The following is a 26,794-nucleotide window of genomic DNA, read 5'->3' as shown; positions in this document are numbered from 1 at the left end:
AATATAACAGAGCCAACATGTTTCATGGATATGTTGTATTGTATTCTATGCTATCTAGTTTACTCTAAATGATATATGTATTTGTTTTCTTACGCATGCATGTATGGACTATTTATTGGGTTGTGTTATATTCTTTCCACGACTAGCCCACGTAGTTAAGCAGGGGCTTAGAGGGGGAGCGGAGCCCCCCTTTTTTGCAATGATTGTGTAGTTGGGGTGGGGGGTTCACAGGGGGTTTGAGGAGTACCTGTAACCCCACTTTGTGGGGTCCAGGATAGCGCCCTAGAAAATTTTGGTTTTGGACACTATGTTAGGATGGGCAAACCCACCTATGGTTTTGTGCATGATTTTTGAACATGTTTCTAGACGCGATGGTTTTTGGTCCATGGTATTGGACGTAGCGGTTTTTGGTCCATGGTATTGGATGCTTCGGCATGTATAAATATGTATTGTAATATTGAAAGGAACATAATAAAAAATCAAGCTGGTAGTCTCAGTTTTGAGATCCAGGGGAAAATCTTTGTGTATATGTGTTTTATGTGTTATGCTATCGCATTGTTTATTTTCTGTGTTTTACAATTCATATGCAGGTAATTTCTATATGGGGTTAAAACCTACATTTGGTATCAGAGCAGTTTTGGCTTCAAGGGGATGCCTTTGTTGCTGAGGGTTTTCGCTCGAGCCTGTGGTAGACTCTGTTCGGTGGGAGATCTGTGAGATTGATTTTGGTGGTGAAAGAAGATGGCGAGCAGTGGAAAGATAGAGATCGATAAATTTAATGGTCAGAGTTTTGAGTTGTGGAAACTAAACATGGAGGATCTGTAGGTGGATAAATATCATTAGATCGCGATAGATCCAAGTACTAAACCAATGGGAGTATCCGATGAAGAATGGAAGAAGTTGGATCAGAAGGAAAAGATCAGAATATGATTGTGTGTCTCAGATTTAGTATTGCTGAATGTATCAGGGGAAGCTATGGTGAAGGCTTTGTGGGACAAGTTAGGGACTTTGTACCAATCTAAGTCTCTAGCGAATAAATTGTTCTTGTGGAAAAAGTTGTATAACCTGAGGATGAAAGATGGAGACCCGGTGACAGAGCATCTGAATGCATTTAATACTGTGGTAAGTCAGTTAGCATCTATCGATATTAAAATTTTAGATGAAGATAAGTGCATCAGTTTTTTGTGTTCTCTACCAGATTCGTGGGATAGTCTGGTTATTACAATAGGTAGAAATGCAACTGCCTTGCAGTTTGATGAAATAGTCTCATCCTTGCTGATAGAGGGGATGAGATGGAAAAATATGGAGAGCTAGAATGGTGATGCCTTGTCTCTATGAGGATGGTCCCAGAATAGAAACAAAAATGAGTCATCGAGTGGGAGATCTAAATCTAGAGGGAGATCTAAATCTCCAGAAAAACCTGTAAAGGTGGTGTGCTCGAAATGCGGAAAGGAAGGGCACTACAAAAGGGACTGTAAATCTAAAGTTCTTGATAAAGGAAAGGGATCTGATGATGCTCCTTCTGCAGAGGTGAAAAGCACCTCATATGAAGGCAGGGATATGTACTTGGCTTCTTCAAGTACACATGTAGATCATGAGGCATGGTTTATTTACTTTGGTGCATCCCTTCACTTCACTCCCCATAGAGAGTGGTTCTACGAGTATGAGAAATACGATGGTGGTGATGTCTTCTTGGGGGATGACAGGAAGGCTAGAATCATTGGTCGTGGAAAAGTAAAGTTGAAGTTGCAAGGTGGAAGGGTTAGAACACTTCCGGGTGTTCTGCATATTCCTACATTGCCTATAAATCTGATTTCTGTAAGTAAGCTAGATGATGCAGGTGTAAAAACAATGGTCAAGAAGGATACCTGCAAAATGGTTCAGGGAGAATTGGTATTGATGTAGGGAGTTCGAATTGGAACTCTATACAAGCTGCAAGGTAGTGCTATTATTGATATGTGCAACAGTTTTGTGGTTCCTGAAAGTGGAGTAGAAAATCTAGTGGTCTCTGGAGAGAAGACCATGTTGTGGCATCAAAGGCTTGGACATATTGGAGAGAAGGGCCTTCGAATACTTCATGGTAAAGTTATGGTAGAAGGTATGAGTAATAGCCCTCTGGATTTTTATTTCTGTGACAATTGTGTATATGGGAAGTAGAATCGGGTGAGTTTCCCCTCTGGTAGTAAGAGGGTGAAACATATATTAGAACTTGTGCACAGTGATGTGTTTGGACCTGTGAAGGTTCTATCAATGGGTAAGTCTATGTACTATGTATCATTTATAGATGACTTCTCAAGGAATACATGGATATATTTCCTTAAGAAGAAATCTGAAGTCTTTGACAGGTTTAAATAATTTAAGGCTCTGGTGGAAAACCACACAAAGAAGAAGATAAGGTGATGAGGACAAATATTGGTGGAGAGTTTTGCAGTAAGGAATTTGAAGTATTTTGTAAGAAGTGTGGTATGGCATGACAGAATACTATTCCATATACACCTCAGCAAAATGGAGTTGCAGAAAGAATGAACAAGACATTGATGGAAAGGGCAAGAAGCATGCTCAGTGGTGTCGGCTTAGGACAAAAATTCTAGGCAAAGGCAATGGAGGCAACATGTTACCTGGTCAAAAGATCACCATCATCAGCATTGGAGGATAAAACTCCACAAGAGGTATGGACTGGTAAGAACCCTCTCTTTCACAACTGAGGATATTTGGACGTGATGCATATGTACATGTTCCAAAGGAGAAAAGAACCAAGTTGGATAGTAAATCTGAAAAGTGCATCTTTATTGGGTATAAGGATGGTTTAAAGGGTTATAATCTTTGGAACCCAGTCACATGGAAGGTTGTGTACAGCTAAGATGTGGTGATCAGAGAGGTAAAAGATGTTATTAAACATGAAGTCCAACCAAAAGAACTTGAGAAGATAGAGTTTGAGCCTAAGGAGGAAGAATCAGACTCTACAACAGAGGAGGAATCAAAAGATGAAGAGCCACAAACTCTGTGTATGAGAAGATCAGCTCAAGAAAGAAGGAAGACAAAAAGGTATAGTCCATCTGCTTTCTATTCAATTTTGCTTTATCTATTAATGACGATGATACCAGAACTGTGAAGGAAGTAGTAGATTCAGAGGATGGTAAACTCTAGAAAGAGGCCATGGTTGATGAAATGGCATCTTTGCAAAAAAATGAGGCTTGGAATCTGGTGGAGTTGCCGGCTAGAAGGAAACCCATTGGCAGCAAATGGGTGTTCGAGAAGAAGACAAATGCAGAAGGAAAGGTGGAGAAATACAAAGCTAGGTTGGTAGCAAAAGGTTATTCCCAGGTGTCGGGAATTGATTTTGGTAATATTTTTTCTCCTGTTGCCAAGGTAACTTCTATTAGATTAATTTTACCTGTTGCTGCTACTTTTGATTTTGAGGTAGAACAGATGGATGTGAAGATAGCATTTCTTCATGGGGCTTTGAAAGAGGAAATATACATGAAGCAACCTAAAGGCTTTGCAGTGAAGGGTAAGAGAGAACTAGTATGTAGGTTAAAGAAGTCTTTGTATGGGTTAAAAGAGTCACCAAGGATGTGGTATGAGAAATTTGATACATTTATACAGGGACTTGGCTTCACCAGAAGCAAAGCAGATCACTATGCGTATTTTAAATTAATTGGTGACCGTGTTATTTATCTGGTCTTGTATGTGGGTGATATGTTGTTGGTTGGAAATGACAAAGAAATTATCCAGGATTTGAAGACCCAATTGTCCTCCAAATTTTACATGAAAGATCTTGGTGTTGCAAACTATATTTTGGGCATGGAAATTAAAAGAGATAGGGAAAGGAGGAAGCTCTGGTTAAACCAAAGGAAGTATGTTGAGACAATACTGCAGAGGTTTAATATGTAGGTTAGTAAATTGGTGAAGGTTCCTATTCCTGTAGGTGTGAGGTTATCTAATGAACAGTGTCCCAAGACACAAGAAGAGGAAGAGGACATGTCCCATGATCCATATGCAAGTGCAGTCAGTAGCCTGATGTATCCAATGGTCTGTACTAGACCAGACATTTCACATGTAGTGGGAGTATTGAGGAGGTTTATGTCAAAACCAGGGAAGGAGCACTGGACAACAGTGAAGTGGGTTTTCAGGTATTTGCATGGCACTAGTGATTATGGTTTATGGTACTAAGGAAGATCAGGACTGGATAGAATGTTGGATACTCGTGGCTTTGTTGACATAGACTAGGCCGGAGATCTGGATCAGAGAATATCTACAAATGGGTATGTGTTTAACCTATTTGGAGGCAGAGTCAGTTGGATGAGTAAGAAACAATCTGTAGTGGCACTATCAACTACAGAGGCAGAGTACATGGCAGCCACTCATGCAAGCAAGGAAGCGGTTTGGTTGCAGAGAATTTGTCCAAGTATGGGGTTAGTACAGGGAGCTATAAGGATAGACTGTGACAACGGAAGTGCAATTTTCTTATAAAAGAACCCCGCATATCGTTCAAAGACAAAGCACATGGGATATGATAGAAGACAAAAAGGTGAACACTTTGAAGAATACTCCAGATGCATTCACCAAATCTATGAGCTCTGAGAAGCTCTCTTTGTGTAGAGAGACAATGGGCATTTCAAGGCTGGAAAAATGACTAAGCTCTCTTGTGGCCCCTTGTGGGAATAAAACAACAAGTGGGAGAATTTTGGATTGTGTTATATTCTTTTCAAAACTAGCCCACGTAGTTAATCGGGGGGATAGAGGGGGGGGGGGGGGGGGGGGGGGGACCCTTCATTGTGCTGATTGTGTAGCGAGGGGGGTCATAGGGGGTTTGAGGCATACCCATAACCCCACTTTGTGGGGTATAGGGTAGTGCCCCAAAAAATTTTGGTTTTTGACGCTATGTTAGGATCGGCAGACCCACTTATGGTTTTGTGCATGATTTTCACACATGTTTTTGGACGCGATGGTTTTTGGTCCATGGTATTGGATGCGATGCTTTTTGGTCCATGGTATTGTATGCTTCGGCATGTATAAATATGTATTATAATATTGAAAGGAACATAATGAAAATCAAGCTGGTAGTCTCGGTTTTGGGATCCACGGGAAAGTCTCTGTGTATATGCGTTTTGCGTGTTATGCTCTCGCATTGTTTATTTTCTGTGTTTTAGAATTCATATATAGGCAATTTCTGTATGGGGTTAAAACGTACACTATTTTGTATTAGTACGTATGAATCTTTCTGAAATGTGCTATTGGTTTAACCATCACTTTTGATTTCTCGCTAGCTTGCTTTCCAGCGTGTGATGCATCTTCACTCGTTTGTTCCCTTCCAAGCCGCGTACTATTATAGATGTCCAAGGGGCACACTCATCTTAACCACCATATGTTAGAACCTCTCATGCGCCTTCCCTGGCTCACTACAACTATCACACCCTTGCTACCAATAGAGTTATCTTGCTTTCCTCTGTCCGAAATTGCGGTCGAGGAGTTACCATACGACCCACTGCTGGCACTCCTACACCAAACGGTGTGAGGTATAATTGGGAGTTTTTACCAGGGATATCCATTGACATGTTGGTGGGTCCAGCACCGTCAACACATTCATTAATTAAAATGTGATAAAAACCATATTTAAATCTATCATATAACCATGCTTATAACCAACGTATAACAAGATATATAACAATTATATAACAACCATTAAATGCACATAATAACAAGTACATTTACTCATAAAAGACAAGAGAAACTTAGCTATTATTAAACATATGCAAAATCCAACTAAACCAGGGACTTCCACATACCAGTCGGCCATAGATTGGCCTGAACCAAATCTTTCTTTCAAACAATAACTGATGTGCCATATTCCAAGCATGAATGTGGGATCTCATGGGATCCACCAATCCATAAAATACCAAGGGAGTACATAGGTTAAAACATATCCACCCTCACCATACTGTGATATCACCTATACAGTCTCAAGATCATAAAACCAAACCGAGCTTGGATAACTCATAATTCCTTCACCATCACTTGAAGAATTTTCCTGTCTACACACACTTATTGAGGGCTTCCTGAAGAAACCTTGCGATTTCCTTGAGACCACCTCACCTGGATCTAAAACCATATTGGAATCCAAATATCAACTAAGAAAAAATCCCATGAAACCATGGCTTTCAGTAAATTGAAAGATAACATTAAAACCATTATCAAAACCCATCAAAACCCATGCCAAAGACAAAAAATGAACCAAATACACACATGCACATACCATGCATGCCAAAACCAGCTAGGAAATCATATATGCAACCTGTTACCTGTAAGTATTCCTGATAAAGCTGCTTCATCCAAACATTCCTTACTGGAACCTTCCTTTCCTTTTCTTTCATTGTGATTTCTTTTGCTTCTTTGTCCTTCCTTCGATTTCCTTATCCTTTCTTTGCTTTCTTGGTTTCCTTCTCCTCTTGGTTCTCTTATCCTCTATGACAATAATTCCAAAACTGAATTGACGAAAAGGCTATCAATTGATCCTCATAGGCCTTTTTGTATTGAGGCCTCGATTTTCTTAAACTTCTATTATTTTTTCTTCATTTTCCCTCTCATACAAACTTGTGAGCTTTCATCTCCCTTTCCTCCTATTTTCCTTTGTTTTCATACCTAAAATTATGATTAATACCTCTTTGCCTTTTCCAATGCCTTTGCCAATTTCTTTTAGGAATATTAAACCAAATGAACACCCACTAGGATGATTTTCCCAACATTCAACTTGCAATATGTGTCCCATAACCTTGGTGTTATTTTTGTCTTTATTAAATTTATTACATGAGTATTTAACACAGGGTTGTTAAAGACCCCTCCCCCTTAGGGGAACACCAACATTACTGTTCTATGACACTTACAACCAACAATATCACTGAAAACCAAAACATACTACCCATGGAGCTTTATAACACAACTCGTTGTAGTATTTACAATGACATCTTGTTGAAAAAATGATAATCATACCATTTCCTGAAGCCTTATAACACAACTCATTATAGTATTTATAATAACAACCACATAGACTTATGCACATTTTCTTCAACCAAAAAATAACAATATTGTTCCTAGAGCTTCATAAATCTAGCTCGATACAATATTTATGATGATATACACATATATACATATGCACTTTTGTTAAACCAACAAATAAAAGGATATGACACCCGTATTAGAAACACGTGAATCCATAGGCTCACACCTCCACCCTAAAATGTAATACTAGGATTCGCCTCCTTCCAAGGAAGTCCAGAATCCACTACCAATTTAAAATTTGTGATCCATCCCTTGGCAAGGCTTCTTCCCATCAGAAGATACGAAAACTAAGGAATATCCCTACCTTAAAACTACCGTACGAGTCATAGAATTCTCATAGTAATAAATGGACAATATTGGATACCAGTGTCCTATAATGGCCTTGCTCGTGAAGTGCTTTACCATCATATTGTTTCCTATTCCAATTCCATGTGTTGTTGCTGCTAATTCTTGCAATCAATTTCCAAACCAACCACTTTCCATGCTTTCATGTATTGAGCACATAATTTCCATTAGTCTAAAAAGGAATTGAAATAAATTAAAATCATATCTCGTTGGTGACTCGTCAATATGGTACAATTGCAATTCTGTTTTCTTCCTACCACAACAAGTCAAACTAGGTTTTTGATAAAATTATCATTTATAAGCATATCACATCCATTTAGCTCAACCTACAACCATCATAAATAAAAATCATAGATCACATGTATAATTGAAACTGAAATAAGATATTGATACTTATCCTTCAAATGGTTCTTTACTTTCTCCTTTGTTATTTATCCTTTCTATACACACACTGAATCAGTTACCAAATATGGGAATCACCCATTGCCTTTTCTTTAATCAATAAGGAAATCCAAAGACTAAAATGCCTCTTCCCTTAATATCATCAATAATGGTATCCTCAACCCTCAATAGCAACAAGGGTCTCTTGAGACTAAACCGCCTCAACCCTCAATATCAACAACAAGGGGGTCGAGAGACTAAACTGCCTCAACCCTCAATAATAACAACAAGGACCACAGAGTCACATACCTACCTATCCCATCAAATTGCATGAAAAAATACACATACACAGTGTACCACAACACATATACCTACACCCGGTGTACAACACCACACATACACCGACACCCAATGTACAACACCACACATACACCCACACTTGATGGATAGCGCCACGCATACACCTACACCCAATGTGAAACAAAACACATACACCTACACTTGGTGAACAACACAACACATGCATCTACAGCTGATGTACAACACAATACTTATACATACAAACTGTGGAATACCACAAATATACCTGTCACGATACAATGACTACATAATACCCATAACAACATATCAAATATACACAACACAACATGTACAACATGTACACAATACCAAATGTATACAACGTAATCTGCATAATGTGTACACGACCCCCAATGTACACAACACCACCTACATAATGTGTACACAAAACCACATACACGACATCTACAAAACGCCTCCTGCACACAGTACCACATGTACAACATGTACACAACAACATATACACATAATACCACATGTACAATCACGAACACCACACCACACGTACATAGCACCACATATCCAAAATGCACACAACACCATATGTACACAACATCGCACATACAACATGCACACAACACCACCTGTATACAACACCTCGTAAACAACATGTACACAACAACATGTATACACAACACCGCATGTAGAAAACATCACAGGAACATGTATAACATATGCATAATAATAGTACCACACATCCAAATATTACATTGTCTCTACTAGGAAACCTCTCTTCCAGTGTCTCTCCACCATCTATGCTTATCCCAGCATGCCACATATCACATTGCTCTCATTCTGTTGATGTATCCCTCAGCATTACCTACCATAGCATAATATAGAAATAGTATAAAAACATAATAGTAAATCATATCCTCATGATACTGGCCTCATATATCATTGAGGGCTACTCCTCCCTCTTGATTCCTGATGAGACTAAGAACCTCTTCATGCCATTCACCGGCATAAGAAATCATTCCTCCCCAAGAATGATCCTTGACAACCTTGTCAGACAATGACATACATACATACATACATACATACATCCATGCATACATACATACATACATGCATACATACATACATACATACATACATACATATATATCTATATATATATATATATATATATATATATATATATATATATATATATATATATATAGAAACATTAGCATAAAATAATCATGATCCTTGACGACCCTATCATAAAATGGCATTCATACTTACATGTATCCATATATAGCCATCAAAATATTCATGATCACAACATAGTTACTAGATATCCTAAGTTCTAGGTTTAGATAAATCCCTTTATCTATGCACAACATGAACAACATTGAGATCAATAGTTCCCAACATAGCCAAGGTGTCTTTTGCCTCAAATCCACTTACTTTACCTTTCCTATTACCTTTCTCATAACTATCCTACCACCCTCCATTTACACCAATGGACCCAATCAATCCAATTGGATGTCATACTCTTTCCTTCAAATTCCCTTTACTCATGCACTGTGTTTCATCCATGTCTTACATTACTGGTTGGTTACCACATGGCTCTCCCCAAGCTCAATTAACTTCTTCCTTCCCAACCAATTCCCACAACCCTCAAAACATAAAGGGAAAGAACGAAAAGTAACCAAGAAGAAAACCCTGGAAATCGAATAGCAATACGGCACCACAACAAAGTGGCATGGCCATGCACGATACACAAATACAACTGCAAATAAAACACAACAAAATTAGAAAGGACCAAAATCGTGCAACTAGCAATGAACATGATGACTCAATCCCCATGGGTTCTTAATACTTCCAAAGGAAAGCTCAATTAACTTCTTCCTTCCTAACCAATTCCCACAACCCTCAAAACATAAAGGGAAAGAACGAAAAGTAACCAAGAAGAAAACCCTGGAAATCGAATAGCAATACGGCACCACAACAAAGTGGCATGGCCATGCACGATACACAAATACAACTGCAAATAAAACACAACAAAATTAGAAAGGACCAAAATCGTGCAACTAGGAACGAACATGATGACTCAATCCCCATGGGTTCTTAATACTTCCAAAGGAAAGCTCAACACAATCCTCCTTCAAGATTTTATGGTAGTCTCTTTTTCCATGCAACTCCCCTACCTCATACTTCCATAAACACACATTTGTTTGTGCATAAATAGATATACAATATGTCAGTTACCTTCCCTTGATGTCCTAAGCACACTGCCTTGTAATTGAATATGTACATATATCATCTCTCAAGGGACTCCAATTCCTTGACAAATCCATCCATAATTAGAAACCATCTGTTATATCTGTAAAATATATGTTCATGAATATAACACTTATTCACATAATGTCAAACAAGATCAAGGTTAAGAAAACTTCCTCTATGAAAGCACTCATTCATTTAGAATTTCTTTTTCCAAAGATAGCCAAAGGAAATATCACCCAATTCCTTTCTTTTACCATTTTCCTTGCTACAATCAAGTCTTATTACATTATATCAGATCACCTAGTTGTTACTTATATAAACAAACAACTATTACCTTGTCATGCTAATACTAAGCATGTTTCCCTACAACTCCTCACACATGTCAGTCACCTATTCCAAAGGCCAAGACATAATATCTATTAACTTGAAATCAACCCATACCAATAATAACATCCATGTCATGATTAACAGTTAACTTACAATCATCACTCATAATACTACAACTAGCACCTGCTTGCACTCAAGCGCATATGAACAATCTCAACACATTGAGTTAGCACAACCATCTTAGAACAATATCATTCCTTCACGAAATCTTATAGAAAAATGATCATATCATGCATTTAATCAAACTATCAAATAACCTGTAAACATACCACGTTAACTAAACAAAATAGATGACATAATGAAACTCATACCTCAATGTATCTTAGGTGAGACAATCACATTTGCACAAGTCATTCTAGATAAGCATGATAAATGATAATATAAAGAAATAACTGTCATACAAGAATTTTCATGACAATAATCCTCATGCATATGACCATAGTAACATTAAGATGATTTCCATTAATGCAACTGCAATACATATAACAACAAGTTGCTACCTTTCATTGCTCTCCAACGCATGTGCATATGATATAACTTATCAACTAACATCTATCATCCATGTAACCACAAAAAAAATAGAATTATATGCATGTACATAACCATAATGTATATAAAAATCATTAACCAACATGCTTGCATACCCAACAAACAAACTTGCATTACAATCTCCTCTTACCTAGAGATATAATGTTGCAACCTCTCTTTGATGATCTGCATCTCCTGCCTTATTTTGCAAAAATTTCCTCCGCATAACATACCAAAAAAATCATAATGGCATATAGTACATACAAAAACCTTAACCATAGAAAACAATTCATAACAACATGCATCTAGCCCATCCAGTCCAAGTCTTGAACCATGCTCTAATACCACCCTATAGCCACCTCTTCCCACATTTACCCACTTTAATCAATTCTCCAATGGTAAACATGAGCTGAGGGTAACTATTATGTGACTCAATCTGCAATATGACTTTAAGGAAATGGATTCAGAAACTTAAGACCTTATTGACTTCCCTCAGGTGTTATAGGACCTCCAGGAGCTACCCAACCCCTCCAGGTGTCCAAATCCTGATATTAGAATATTTTTCACTAGCCTGGGATTTCAGTCACTCCTTTGACAAGGCCTCCAAGTGACTATAAGTGTCCATTCTCTCCCATAGGCCTGCTTCCTTGTGACTGTGTAATTTTCTGGTCAGTCCTATGCCAACAACCGTGAATTCTGAGCCACATTTTTGGGGCTAGGACTCAGGCCTCTACCCAGAACTCATTCAAACTTCCAAAAATGATTAATAACATAAAAATAAATATTCTAAATGAAAATTTTGGATAAGGACATGACCTAACCCCTACCAACCAGGACAATAATTTCATCAAACATATGGTAAGCATGGAACCGATAGGCCCTGAATGCATATTTGAACATACGGATCTGAAACTTATATGAGGCTTAACGAGAAGGACCAATGTGTTCTCATAATAGCTATCACAACAACTATTATATCACGCATTCATTAACCATACATTCATTAAATAAAATTTCATAAGATCCATACTTAAATCTGTCATATGACCATGCTTATAACCAACATATAACCAGATAGATAACAACGATAGAACAACCATTAAAGCCACATAATATAAAGTACATTTACTCATAAAATTCCATAAAAAAATAGCTCTTATTAACCATATGCAAAATCAAACCAAGGCAGGGACTTCCACAAACCACCCAACCATAGATTGGGCTGAACCAATTCTTTCTTTCAGCCAACCATCCGCATGCCATATTCATGGCATGAATGTGGAATCTCATTGGATAAAACAATACATAAACAACTAAAGGATTCTAAAGGTTAAACCAACTCCACCCTCACCATACCATGATCTCACCTAAATCGGTTCTGAGACCATAATACAAAACTGAGTTTGGATTCCTCAGAATTCCTTCACCATCCCTTGAGGAGTTTTCCTCACTCCACCCACATGTTGAGGGATTCCAAGAGAACACCATCCCCAGTGCCAACCCTTGGGATTTTCCAAATAGCACCTCACCTACATCCAAAACCTTCTAAAAATCCAAAGCTCAACCAAGAAAGAATCCCATCAAACCATGACTATTTGGAAATGGCATGCCAAGGCTAAAACCATTGTGGAAACCCAAGAAAACCCATGCCATTGACAACAAATGAACCAAATACACACATGCACATACCACTCATACCAAAACCAACTAGGAAATCATACATGCAACTTATTACCTAAAAGTTTTACCACTGAAGATGCTTGATCCAGACATTCCTTGCTTGATCTGTGATTTCCTTTTCTTTCCTTGTCCTTCCTTTTCTTTCCCTTTCCTTCCTTTCATTTCTTGGTTTCCTTGTCCTTCCTTTGCTTTCTTTATTTCCTTCTCCTCTTAGTGCTCTTCTCCTCTTTCAGGCTAATTCCAAAACTGAGCTGACCGAAAGGGGGTGAACTGATCCTCATAAGCCTTTTTATTATTGATGCCTCTATTTTGTTGAATTTCCATTCATTTTCCTTCATTGTCCCTCTCATGCAAAATTGTCATCTTTCATCTCCCTTTTTTCTTATTTTCTTTATCTTCATAAATAAAATTCCAACTAATGCCTCTTTGCCAATTTCTTTTAGCCATAATAAACCAAATGAAAACCCACTAGGATGGTTTTCTCAACCTTCATCTTGGAATACGTGTCCCATGACCTTGGTCTTATTTTTACCTTTATTACATGAACTTTTAACATGGGGTTGTTACATAACAAACCTAAATAGGTGGTACACATTATAACAGATATTGTAGACAAATTTATTTTAGTAATAATAAATAAACATATATTGTTTGATGACAAACATTACTAAGTATGGATTGTGATTTTATAGAAGAGTTTCCACTCGACTTATGAAAATTGTGAAAGACAAAAGGAAAGCCCAAGAAATTTAATTCCCTAAAAAGGAAAATCTCATGGGGGACAAAAAAAATATTTTAATGGATACCTAGAATGAAATGGATATGGCATGATGGTGACAAGTGTTAGGCATTAAATAACTGATAGTGGGAGGTTTTTTTCATGCTTTGAAGATGGAAGGGGTAAGATAAGTGTAAAATTAGCTAATAAAAATAGGAATCAGTCTGAAGTTGTGTGAACACTAGTGGAGCTATTGGGCTAAGTTTGTAATTATTATTTCCACCAACTATTGTTTGAAAACAAAAATATGCATAACTGATGATAGATAAGTAAGAGGGAACTATTTATATAAAATCACAATGAAGGCTTGGGGATGTCTTGGTAAAGAATTTTGTCTTATCTATCGAGTACGAGTAGGTGGAATGTCCCTCATCAATCTGTATTTCTCAGCTGGTCATACATTCATCTAATCCTTAATGCACATTCCCTAGTATTAGGTGTTCATTGATTATTATTATTGTTTGTATACAATATTTTTATGCTATGTTAATTCATGAAGTAATGTTATTTTTTTACTACTAGTATTTTATATTAGATCGTCGGACGAGGATTGGTTAACTTATAGGTTGATTACTAGATTGATTATGAAGTACGGATTAATAATTCCTCTAAATTTTATGTCCATACTAGTGATTGATGTTTCATAGCGTTGATAGTATGGAAAATGTGAAAATTCCTTAATAAAATTTCAAATTCTCAAACCTCTCAGTATGACAATAATATGATCAACTCAGTAGGTGGGGAGGGCCAAAGTAAAGTAAGTATTGTTAAGAGGGGGATTTCCATCCTATACCAAATCGAATTCCCATATAGGTTAAAAAGGAGGGGGGAGATTGATGCAAATGTTGTAACCTCTAATATTCCTTTCCCCAGATCATTAGATAGAACATTTCTGGGTTAGAGCCTAACACCATAGGAAAAACATAACAAGATAAATTTACAATGTTTGCGTTAATACTTCTCCAACTATTTCATAAACCAACAATTATCTTAGTGGAATCCTTCGACTTTGAAGGAACAACATGGGCTCAATAATGTAGAAACCCCTTTCATGTTAGTATTGTATTGGTTCCCTCCTCTGTTTGTATCATAACCATTTTAGTACAACAAGAAAAACTAAGGGTCATACCACTACCGAAGTAAAGATAACACTGTGATTGGAGAGGAGACAAGTGGACACAATGCAAGGCACTATTGCAGAATAATAAATAAGTATGGGAGGGTATAAATGTTGAGATTAATATTACATAATAGAATAATAATTATAATGCACCAAGCAAGGAGAAATATCGATAATGCTAAGTTACAGGAATTCATAACCCATAATAACTCCTGGATAAGATAAGGAATGGGCAAGTCATAACCTTATAAGCAAAAAATTCACCGAAAGAATGGGATGTTTTGGGGTATACCAAGACAACTGGCATTGAGAGAAATTTGGCGAGAAAAAAAATCAAGAGTGTACTTAATCTCTCCCAACAAAGAAAAAAATTCACGTATAGTGTTCACCCAAAACTTCAGTGGGGAGAAGAGAAATAATGTGACGCGAAGAAGAAATAATAGTATGAGGTTTGTTTAAAGACGAGCCTACCAAACCCCTTAATGAAAAAATATTGAAATGGAAGATGCAGAAAACTACAAATTCAAGAGTGTGAATGCTAGTAAGGGTTGGTATACATTTTATATTAAATGATTCATACACTTGGAACACATAAATAAAAATCAATAATACAAAATGGCATAAACCATACAAATTTTTCATATCAGTAGACCATACACCATACACGTAAGTCATTATAACAGAGCAGTGGAATGATAGGTTTATGGGAAAATACCAATACTCTATTTGGTTGAAATAAATTACAAAAAAGAAAAGAGCCCATAATTAATAACAAGGGAAATGTTAAATAGAAATGTATTTCCATTAAAACCTCTAAGGGAAGCTATTAAAATTAATGTTACAAATACCATGAACAAGGACCTAGGGTGTTATCCCTCTCCTAAATATTACAACAAGGAAGTCTGATACACTTCTAGTAATTCATTTAAAACTAGAGACAAATGGAAATAAGTTGTAGGCAGCTAACATGAACTGAAACCATGAGACAAGACATGTAAGAAATGGGAGTAGCCATCCTCTCATTATTGTGTTGAGGGTAAGAATGTGGTATAGGGGTTGGTAAGTAGGAAAAATTTCTTCCTCATATTGACCTTCAATGAAGTGTTCCATGACTCTCGATTTCAAATGTTAAACCTCCTATCCAACCATACCAAGTAGAAGTCAATGTCCTAAAAGATAAGTAACGAAAATGAAAAACACTTCCAGAAATGAAATTTCATTTACCTGTACAATCATCCATCTTGCCTGAACCCTCTATACATTGTATAAATCTATGGTTAAAATGAGGCATACTCAGACATAAAAAAATAGCATGGGTAACTCTTGATGATGGAACTCAGAGCTATAGAGTGCAAGAAGGGGGGGTGAAAGGACAACATGATAGAACAAAAAACACACACACTAATGATTATTGTTGAAGTGAAATACCCATAAACATATAAAAATTTGGATGGTGAACAATGAACCATAACTCCAGTAGAGAATATGTCCAAACTTCAGTTGTAAATGTGACGCAGAACAATCAATCCATTGTCCACTTGTCTCATAGACTTGTCCAAACCTCAGATTCATTTGGTTAGGCTTGGCAACGAGCCACCATTTCACCATGATAAAATCCACGTAAAGGAAAAGGAGGTATTGACATTCATCCATGCAATGGATTACATAAATCTAAGCATATGATTAGCCATGAGGTAAGGAGGAATTAAAGTCAAGAAACATATCATGACATGGAAAATAATTGCGGAGTAGGGTCACTCAAAGACCTCTCTCGATGTGGCTTAATGAGCTTCCAACTGATTTAGTAGTCCATGTGGATTGTCCACCAGCACAGGTAGACATATTGGCTCGGACTTGTGCATGCACAAATAATATGAGTGTACTTAAACCAAGTATGTGAGGTAGTGGTCTTGTGACCTTGACTTGAAAAATTGCATAGGAGTGACAATGACAACATGGTTATAGTGAGTCGAAGACGTTATTTTGAATGATAGATAGTATATGAGCCCATGAATCGGGATACATATTGGAATTAAATAATACCAAAGAAATTTATATGTGTGTGCATGGAAGGAGTCAACACTTAAAAAAAAAAAAATGGTATTCATAAGGAAGTATTATAATATCAATGGAGAAAAATGTCGCTAGACTCACCTTACCTATATATAGATATGATTTTTTAATATATATATATATATCACATAAAAAGAAATTTAAGTAATAATAATTCATATTTAAAATAAAATAAAATAATTCACAACATCATGCTCAAATTTTGGTAAATAGTCACATAAAAGCTTAATGTTATAGTGATTTTTCTCCCTATTTGTCATGAATCTAATGCAACTACATATATATAGTATGAATAAATAATGCTATTTTCATTATATACTTTGTGTCACTGTGGTTTATCAATTAGAGAGTTTTTTTGTTGTTACCCAACTACAAGTGAGTTCTATATTCTATTGTATGTTAGTTTCTAAGTATTAACCCCTTTATAAGATAGAGACATGATTGAATTTCTTTACACAATTTGCATCTTGGTCATTAGTTAGATATTAAGGTCTTATAGTTCTCCTTTAAAATAGGTGTCATGAGGTTTATATGACGTTGAAGTTCTTACCCCTATATTACCCAAGGAGGAATCTACTATATCCCATGTTAATTATTACAAATAAATTAAACAAACTCATATCTCCACGCCACTAGTATGCCACCTGCACTCAACCCAAAGGTATGTCAACCCAATTTCTTTTCCAATATTGAGGCCATTTTCATGGATGCCATGTATGATCCCTCAAACTATCCACCCAGCCCATTTTTACCTATGGTGACCTATCCATGTGATTTAAGACCTCTCTTCATGTGATTGCCATAGGTTTTGCATACTGTGCCATCGATTTATGTTCTGTGGTTTTGTGAGTAGCTAGGATTGCTCCGCTCAGATCCAATGGTGTGTATTTGGGTTTTGAAACTCTAAGGCCTCCTAGGTGTCCATCCCACCACATTTGGTCTACAAAACAATGAAATGTGTCTTTCCCCTTCTATTCTCCTTTGCGACAACTGAAGGTGTCCTCTGCACATAGAGTCTCCCACTTTTGCCCGCTAGAATTTGGATGAAGTTGCGGCAACAAGGCAGGCCATTTAGTAAGACGCGAAAATGGTGTATGTTTATTTTGGATTGCTTTCTTCCTTACTCATTTATTTTTCAAATTATGGCTGACAAAGCTGATTTGGCTGAGAAGCCACTCTGCCACTCATCATGTTCATGTGAATCATTTTTTTCCTTTTTCATTTTACGTTTTCCCTCTTTCCTTATCGACTAGGGTTATTATTTATGTTTCTTCCTATTAAGTCCTTAGTTTCGTTCTTGTGATTAGTTCGACTAATTAGGATAGAGGCTTCTTAGTCTGAAGTAACCATAGTGATGAAAATTGTGGTGTTGATCCACGACATCTTTAACCTTAGTACTCTCTAGGTGAATCCTTGCCTTGTACGTCAATTCCTGGTTGTTTTTCATTTTCTCTATTTAATTTGAAATGTTCACCTTAAATCCTTTTTTTTGTTTTTTTGAGATGCGTTACTTTGCTCACTCAATGCTATAGAAGGCAGCCCAACTTAGTTATCAATTAGCCAATTATACCCCCCTCTACATAACTCCTTGATTTCAGCCTTTCTTCCTTATTCCTATCTGAATTCATATCTTCTCGCAGCCATGAATATTTAATTTCTACCTTTTGTTCTCCATGTAGTTATCCTCATGGCACTCTTGAAGGTTTGATTGATTGTAATCATATTTATTCTTTCTTAATTGTTGACTAGTATAATTTACTCTCCCTTCCAAGTTGGTGCTTTACGCGTATACTTAGAGGTTTTTTTCCTTAATGATTGGCTTCGAGGATGATTAATTATCATGGAGAGCAACCCAAGCGTTTGGCTTTCCCATGGGAATAATATTTCTACTTCTGTTGTTATGGTGAATTTCCTGTGTATAAATTTAGCATGTAAGGGCAAAGGAGGTGTTTAGGACTTTTAGTCCCATGTTTTAAAAACTGATTATTATTTTTTTGTTTCCAGAAGAAGGTTCTCCCAAGTTCTTGATGAACATGTTAAGTAATTTATTTACTACACCGCCTTTGGGAATTTAATCTACATTTCCTATTTATCTAATATCTGAACTTTAGTTCAATTCTGAGTGTTAGAAGGTTACATTCCCTAATATGAAAAAGTCTTATTTATCTATGATAATGAAATTGATATGAATATTTCCAGTACTTTTTTCTCTATTGTGTTGCATTTTCTTTTGATATTTCTCATGGTTTTATATATATCCTCCTTTCGTGATAGATATTAGAATGTCAAATACGACCGAGTTACCTTATCGCTTAGAATTATTGAAGAATAATTGTATGTTAATAATGAAATCGGTAATATTTCAATTGGGTGTTATCTAAATTTGATTTTCATTACTCACTATGGGTATTTATAATTTCAATTGACTCACATAGTACATCTTCTTATTTAATCAGGGGACATCAAATTGCATGTGCTTGTGCCTTCGTTGAATTACTGTAGATTTAATCTATTTCTAGGTAAATTTGGAATCAATTTCTATTACTTATAGGTTAATAAATCCCTCTCTACACTATATCTGCATAATTTATTATTCTTAGTCAAGTAGTAGTTCTAACGAATAGAACTTATATGGACATACGTAACTTAATTTTTCAGTTTCCTTTTACCCAGGTTAAATAGTTCGATATAACATATATCCCCCACTATAGGAACTTACCATCTTCCTTTCAGCGTAAACCTCAGTCACTGCCTAGATAAAATTTGGTTTTATTCGACTAAGATTACATTTCGGTGGGGTCATATTGTTCATTATTAAAACTACCGTAGTCTACCACTCCCATACCAGATGATATCATCGTGCATATAAAATTGGGTTATGATATGAAATTCATCCCCAACTCATCCACTCAGCACTGAGTCTCCCACAGCGATTGGGTAGAGTTCTACAGAATCATCCCTTCAACTTTTTTTTCTAGATTTATTTCACGAGGTGAAATTTATACTAGATTAACTGATTTGAGCTCATACTCGAAATTATGAAGGTTAGCACTTACGCTCTACCCAATAACCAATCATCAAATTACCCTTTTAATTCTCATGAGAATATTTACTGTGTGTACCCAATATCTCTAGTATGCACAGTCCTCCACTACAAATCCCAACATCTAAGCATATAATACAAGGAATAGTTTATGTATCTCACATGATCAATCAATACCTTCATAAAATATAAACTTACTAATTTGGCCAAATGAAAATATCAATTCCAACATCTTCTACTGTGGATTGACTTACCTATGAAATTGTTCATCATCCATATCTAAGCAGAAGAATTTATTTATCAATTATATATATATATATATATATATATAACTAATTCCGAATCATACAAACTGCCATCTTGCCTTTTCATTCGCAAGTATCATTAATTCATTCCATGCTCAAAATTATGTTGACTCTGTGCACACACAAAGAAATCAATAGTGATAGAAATTTATTTCAATTTATTCATCATACCAATTCTTCTAACTATGCACACTCACAAAATGTATGTTAACAAAAATCCATAAATCAAAAGCATATTAACTTTAGCATCATTTGCAAGATGTACCAGAATCCATCATTTCACAACGATGAGAATTTCTAACTGATTGATTGCTGTAAATTAAACTGGGAAAACACTTTTGCTCTGAACCTTGAACCAAATCCTTGGGTTCCACCGAAGCTGAGATGCACTTGCATGCAATCAACAACCTCTTGTGATTCTGAATAATGTAGCTTATACATTATTTCTCGGTAGATTTTTCCTTAGCAGCGTCCCACCTTTCATGGGTCTACCAACCCACTAGCCTAGGCTTTTTCTTACTTTTATTTTCATATAAATTATTTTTCCCTTTAAAGGAATCTTTTCTCTTCCAAAATGCTTTACTCGATATTTCTCTACAACTAAGATATTTAAGGAAAAAATATCTTGATCTTATCCACCAGATTGGTTTCCAAATCTTGGCGATCATCTCTTACTCAAGTGTTTCTTTCCCAATTAATTTTCAGTTTCTTTTCTTTTTTTTCCTCATTAATAAAGTTCATTTATTACATCAACATACTCTATTGTTTACTTAAGTCAAGTCCACCATGGATTCCCAGCCAGTTAGCTGAAATAGCTTAATCTAAAAACATAATATGTCAACATAGAAACTGAGGGGTATTAAATTTTCCCCCTCTTAAAATAACACCGTCCTCAGTGTTTCGTATTCAATTGACTCCTCGAATAATGTCGAGAAAGCTTCCTTCATTTTATCCTCTAGCTCCCAAGTAGTCTCCTTAGGTTTAAAGTGCCTCAACTACACTTTAACCCAAGCAACAACTCGTTCCAGAGAAAAATATATTTCCGATATAATATGTGGATTGGGTCTGGTAGAAAGTCTTCTTTGGGTTCCACATGTATTAATTTTTGATCAACCAGATGAGAAATATCATGAATATACTTTTTTAGTGAAGACACATGAAAAACATTATGCACTTTAATATGGCCAGGCAAAGCTAGCTGATAGGCTACTGGACCAACTTTGTCCAAACTTTCAAAAGGTCCATAGAACTATTGTGCCAACCTTGCACAAGTCCAAGTTCTTACAATACATTTTCTTGGTTTTACTTATAAGTAAACATGGTATCCAATGCTAAATTATTTATGAACTCTCTTCTTGTGCATGCAACTTTTTTGCATTTCTTGTGCTATTTTTATATTGTGTCTAATCTTCCTCACTACCTGTTCCATTTCCTGTAATGCATATGGTCCCAATATTAATATGTCTTCTAGTTGAATCCAACTGAGTGGTGTATGACATTTTTTTCAATATAAATATTCAAAATGATTCATTTTTATTGAATCTTACTAGTTATTATTATAAGAAAATTTTTCTAAATGTGGAAAACCCTGCCACTTGGTGGGCCTATCCATGCCATACATTCATAAAATATCTTCCATAATTTTATTAGTATTTTTATTTGTCCATCAGTTTGGGGATGATATGTTTTTCTGATTTTTTAATGAGTCTCTATTCCCACAAACAAATCTTTCCGAAAATTGGAGGCAAATTTTGAATTTTTGTCCGACACTTTCATTTTTGGTACACCATGTAGTCGAAAGATTTCCTTCATGAAAACATTGGCAATCTCGATAGTTCCAAAAGTAGATTACACCGATATAAAATGTAATGCTTTATTCAAGATGTCTACCACCACCATGTTGGAATCATGTTGGTACTTTTTTCTCAGAAATCCTATAATGAAATCCATTGAGATTACCTCCCACTTCCATTCCAGAATGGGTAATGGATTTAGCAATCTAGCAGGGTGTTGGTGTTCCACCTTTACCTGTTGACATTCTACGCATTTTACTAAATATTCTACCACATCGCTCTTCATACCTAGCCAAATGTTGTTATCATATTTTTCTACCCAAGATGACCTGCATATGTTTTCCTATGGTACTCCTCCAATATCATTTGTTTTAGTGTGACCACATTAGGGATATACAACCTGTTTTTATTAGTTAATAATTTTTCAAAATATTCACTATATCCCAGAATTTTTGTTTTCCATAATTTATGCTCAATCTCTCAATACTAAGGGTCTTGTTTCTGTGAATTTTTAATCTTCTCCTTGAAATATCTTATAATACTACTAGCAGCTACTCTCATTACAACCTGTGCATGTCTTCTTAAAGCATCTACAATTTTATTTTCTTTTCCCTTTATGTCTTTCATATCAAATTCAAATTCACTAAGGAAAGCTAGCCACCTTGTTTCTCTAGCATTTAGATCAAGTTGGCTAAAGAAATATTTTAGACTAACGTGATCTGTCACTAAAGTAAACATTTCCCCTTATAGGTAGTGCCTGCACATTTTTATGGCATGTATCATTTCTTTAAGCTCTAGATCATACACAACATAACTCGACTCATAAGATATCATTGAATTTTCCTGCATCAACACTACCCTAAGGCCTTCCAGATAGGCATAAATACAAATAGTGAATTCCTTATATTGGTTTGTAATTTATAATATAAGGGCAGTTGTCAATAGTTGTTTCAACTTGTCAAAGCTCTCTTGGCATTCGACTTTCCACTCAAAATTTATTCCCTTTTTCTGCAAAGAATTAATGGGATAAGCCAATTTTAAAAAACCATCTATAAACCTTCGATAGTATCCTGTAATGCCCATAAATGAACAAACTACTGGCACATACTTAGGTGTGGGCCAATTCATAATCACCCTAACTTTTTCAGGGTCAATCAATAGTCCCTCCTTGGAAATGATGTTCCCTAGATATTGTATTATGTTTTTCTAAAACAAACATTTGTTGAGTTTTGCATACTGTCATGTTCCTTTTAAAGTTTGTAACACCAATATGAGATGTTCTTTATGCTCTTCTTCATCATTAGAGTACACTGGGATGTTGTCTATGAATACCAACATAAAATATCAAGTTATTTGTGAATTATTTTGTTGATTAGACACACGAAGGTTGTTAGTGCATTAATGAGACCAAAGGGTAACACTACAGACTCATAGTGACCGTATCTGGTTCTCAATGTTGTCTTGTTAATATATTCATCTTTTATTCACAGTTGATGATAATCAGTCCTTAAATGAATTTCTGAGAATATAGTTGCTCCCCTTACTTTATGAAATAGGTCACGAATGCGGGGTAATGGGTATTTTTTTTTTACGGTTAACTTGCTCAATTGATTATAATTGATGCACATTCCAAATGTGTCATCTTTTTTCTTGACAAATAGCATAGGGTCCCCCCATGGTGAGACACTGGGTCTGATGTAATCCTTGTCTAGCAGTTCCTGTAACTACATTTTTAGCTCTAGTAGCTCTGGTATGCTCATTCGATAAGGAGATCTAGACACGGGGGTAGCACATGGTACTAAATCAATAGAGAAATATATGTTTCTATGAGGAGGTAACAAAGTTATTTCCTCTGGAAAAACATCTTGAAACTCTCTAATGATAGGCAATGTCCCCAAATTTTCCTTTTGAGTTTGTTTCCCATTTATTTCCACTTTCACCATGTATACTTGGCATCCTTCTGTGGCAATCCTTTTTAGTTGTAAGGCTAAAATTTGTTGGACAGATATTGGTTTTGGCTTACCTCTGATTAACCAATTTCTCCCATCCATACCCATGCAACCCACACTTTCCTCTAAACAATTAAAAACAACTCTCTATTTTTCTAACTAGTACATGCATATTAATAGATCATAGGATCCTAATGGAAAAATGTTTAAATATGCTTCTATGGAATAGTTGTTTAAGTCAAGGTGGCATTGTTTTATTTAAATATCTTCCTTTGTTTTGGTACCCGTTGTTAACAATACCAACCATGCCTTTTAAAATTTTTCTAATTTTATTTTACCTTTTTTCCATAATTTGGACACTAATATAACTTAAACTAGCCCCTAGATCAATTAAAATAGAAACAAATTGGTTTGAGACGATATCTTCAATTTCTATCATGGTAGATTGATGTTCACCCTGTCTATCCTCTAGTGCCACGCTTATCCTAGGAATGCTTCTGGAAACATGATTCATAGTTGTTGCTTCATGAACTGCTTGAATATTTTGAATAGATAATGAATTATGTAGACAATATCTTAATAAGTGTGGTTCACTACAAGTCCAACACTTTAGTGACTCTCTTTCATTGACCCCAACATTATTTGTTTTGTTCAATTCCATGCGCTTTTACCCAGTATAACAATGTGCAGGTTGAATTACATTTCCCTTGCTAAATTTCTTTCTCTGATCATCCTTTCCAAAAAAAATCAGATAAAGAAGTTTTTTTCTTTTTTATTATGGACTTAATTTTTTTCCTTACCTTGAAATGGTTTCAAGCCTTCACTTCTATTTTTTAATTGTTGGTACCACAACCTAGAATTTTGTACCACCTCACTCATTGATTTAGGATTTTCAAACTCAATCTTTTATTTGTAGGGTGCTCATAAACAGTTCACAAATCATTCGACTTTTCCTTCATCTTCTTTTATGTAGGGTACATATCATAATAAGATTGTAAATTTCTCTACAAACTCATCCTTGGTCAGTTGTCCCAGCCTTAACTCATGGAATTCCATAGAATGATCACCATAGTATCACTCACTCAGGAACCTCGACTTAAAACGTTTCTAGAATCCCTCCCAAGAAACTGTCCTCTCCTCCAACAGATGTACATTTTTAACCACTTCCCACCGGAGAGTAATCTTACCCTTCAACTAGTAAATAGCTAACCAGGCCTCCAAATTACTTTCATATTCATATATCTGAAAATATTGACCATACTAAGAATTTGGGCTTCTGCATCTTCCTCTCTCTCCCCATCAAATGTACGAGGTTTGATTTTCCTAAATTCTCCTTGTAACTCCATTTTCTTCTTTCCTTTCTATGATTTTGGATATGTCCTATCTGAATCACCTCTGCTTTCACAATTTTTTTATTCTGTTTCCACCCTTTTCCATTTTAGCCCTTCAATTTCTATAGTTCTATAATTGGGCGTTTCATTCAATTCCCTTATCATTGTCTCCTACTCCTCACCGGACTTCAACAGACGTTCATTACTACTCTAGAGGTGGGCTAACTCTTGCTGCAAATCTTTTATTACATCCATAAAAGGAGAGGGTGGTAGGTTACTACCATTTCCTAATTCAATGTACAATTATTCACCACCTGTGATCACTGGAGGAGAATTATACATCATTCTATTGTAGTCGAATTTAATCAAGCACCTTATGAACAATACAACCTGTATCTGTATTTTACATTTACACTGTTACACATTTTTTTTTTTGTGATTCCTTCCAAACCAATGTAGTAATTGACTTTGTGATACATTTTTTCATGATTCCAAGTCAAACACACACACACACACACATATAGATATATAATTTATTTATTATATTTATTTATTTTTGTATGAATAGAAAATGTTATTTTCATTATATACCTTCCATGGTTGTGGTCTACCACTTAGAGAGTTTAATGTCCTTACCCAACTACATGCAAGTTCTATATTCTATTGTATGTTAGTTCATGCAAGTTCTATATTCTATTGTATGTTAGTTCTTGAGAATTGGCCCATTTATAAGATAGTAACATGATTGAATTGATCTAAATAAGATAGCAACATGATTGAATTGATCTAAATGATATTCATCTTGGCAATTAGTTAAATATTAAGGTCTTATTGTTCTAATTTAAAAGAGGTGGCATGAGGTTTATGTGATGTTGAAGCGCTTACCCCTATATTACCCCATAGAAACTCTACTATAGCCCATGTTAATTATTACAACTCAACTAATCAAGCTCATATTTCCACGCCACTAATATATCGTCTACGCACAACCCAAAGGTAGGTCAAAACTCAATTTATTTTCCAAGATCGAGGTCCTTTTCATGGATTCCATGTAGGATCCCTTGCACTATATTCCCAACTCCTTGTTACATATGTGCCCTGTCCACATGATTTCCACCTATCTTCACGTGATTGCCACAAGGTTTGCGTATTGTTTCATCGATTTTTGTTTTTTGGTTTTGTGAGTGGCCAGGATGGCTCTGCTCGGAGCCAACGATGTGTCTTTTTGTTTTGAAACCATAAGGCCTCCTAGGTGTCCATCCCACCACATTTGGTCTGCAGAACAACGAAAGTTGTCATTCCTCTTCTCTTCTGCTCTACGACAACTGAAGGTGTCCTCTGCACCGAGAGTCTCTCCCTTCTTCCCACTAGCATTTGGACGAAGTTGGGGCAACGAGGCAGGCCATGTGGTAAGATCAGAAAATGATATATGTTTATTTTGGATCCCTTTT

The sequence above is a fragment of the Pinus tabuliformis genome, chromosome X (genome assembly GCF_031772625.1).
Source record: "Pinus tabuliformis cultivar Carrire ecotype Pingquan chromosome X, CPIR1, whole genome shotgun sequence".
Classification (NCBI taxonomy): domain Eukaryota; kingdom Viridiplantae; phylum Streptophyta; class Pinopsida; order Pinales; family Pinaceae; genus Pinus; species Pinus tabuliformis.
Note: the sequence above shows the minus strand (reverse complement) of the source record.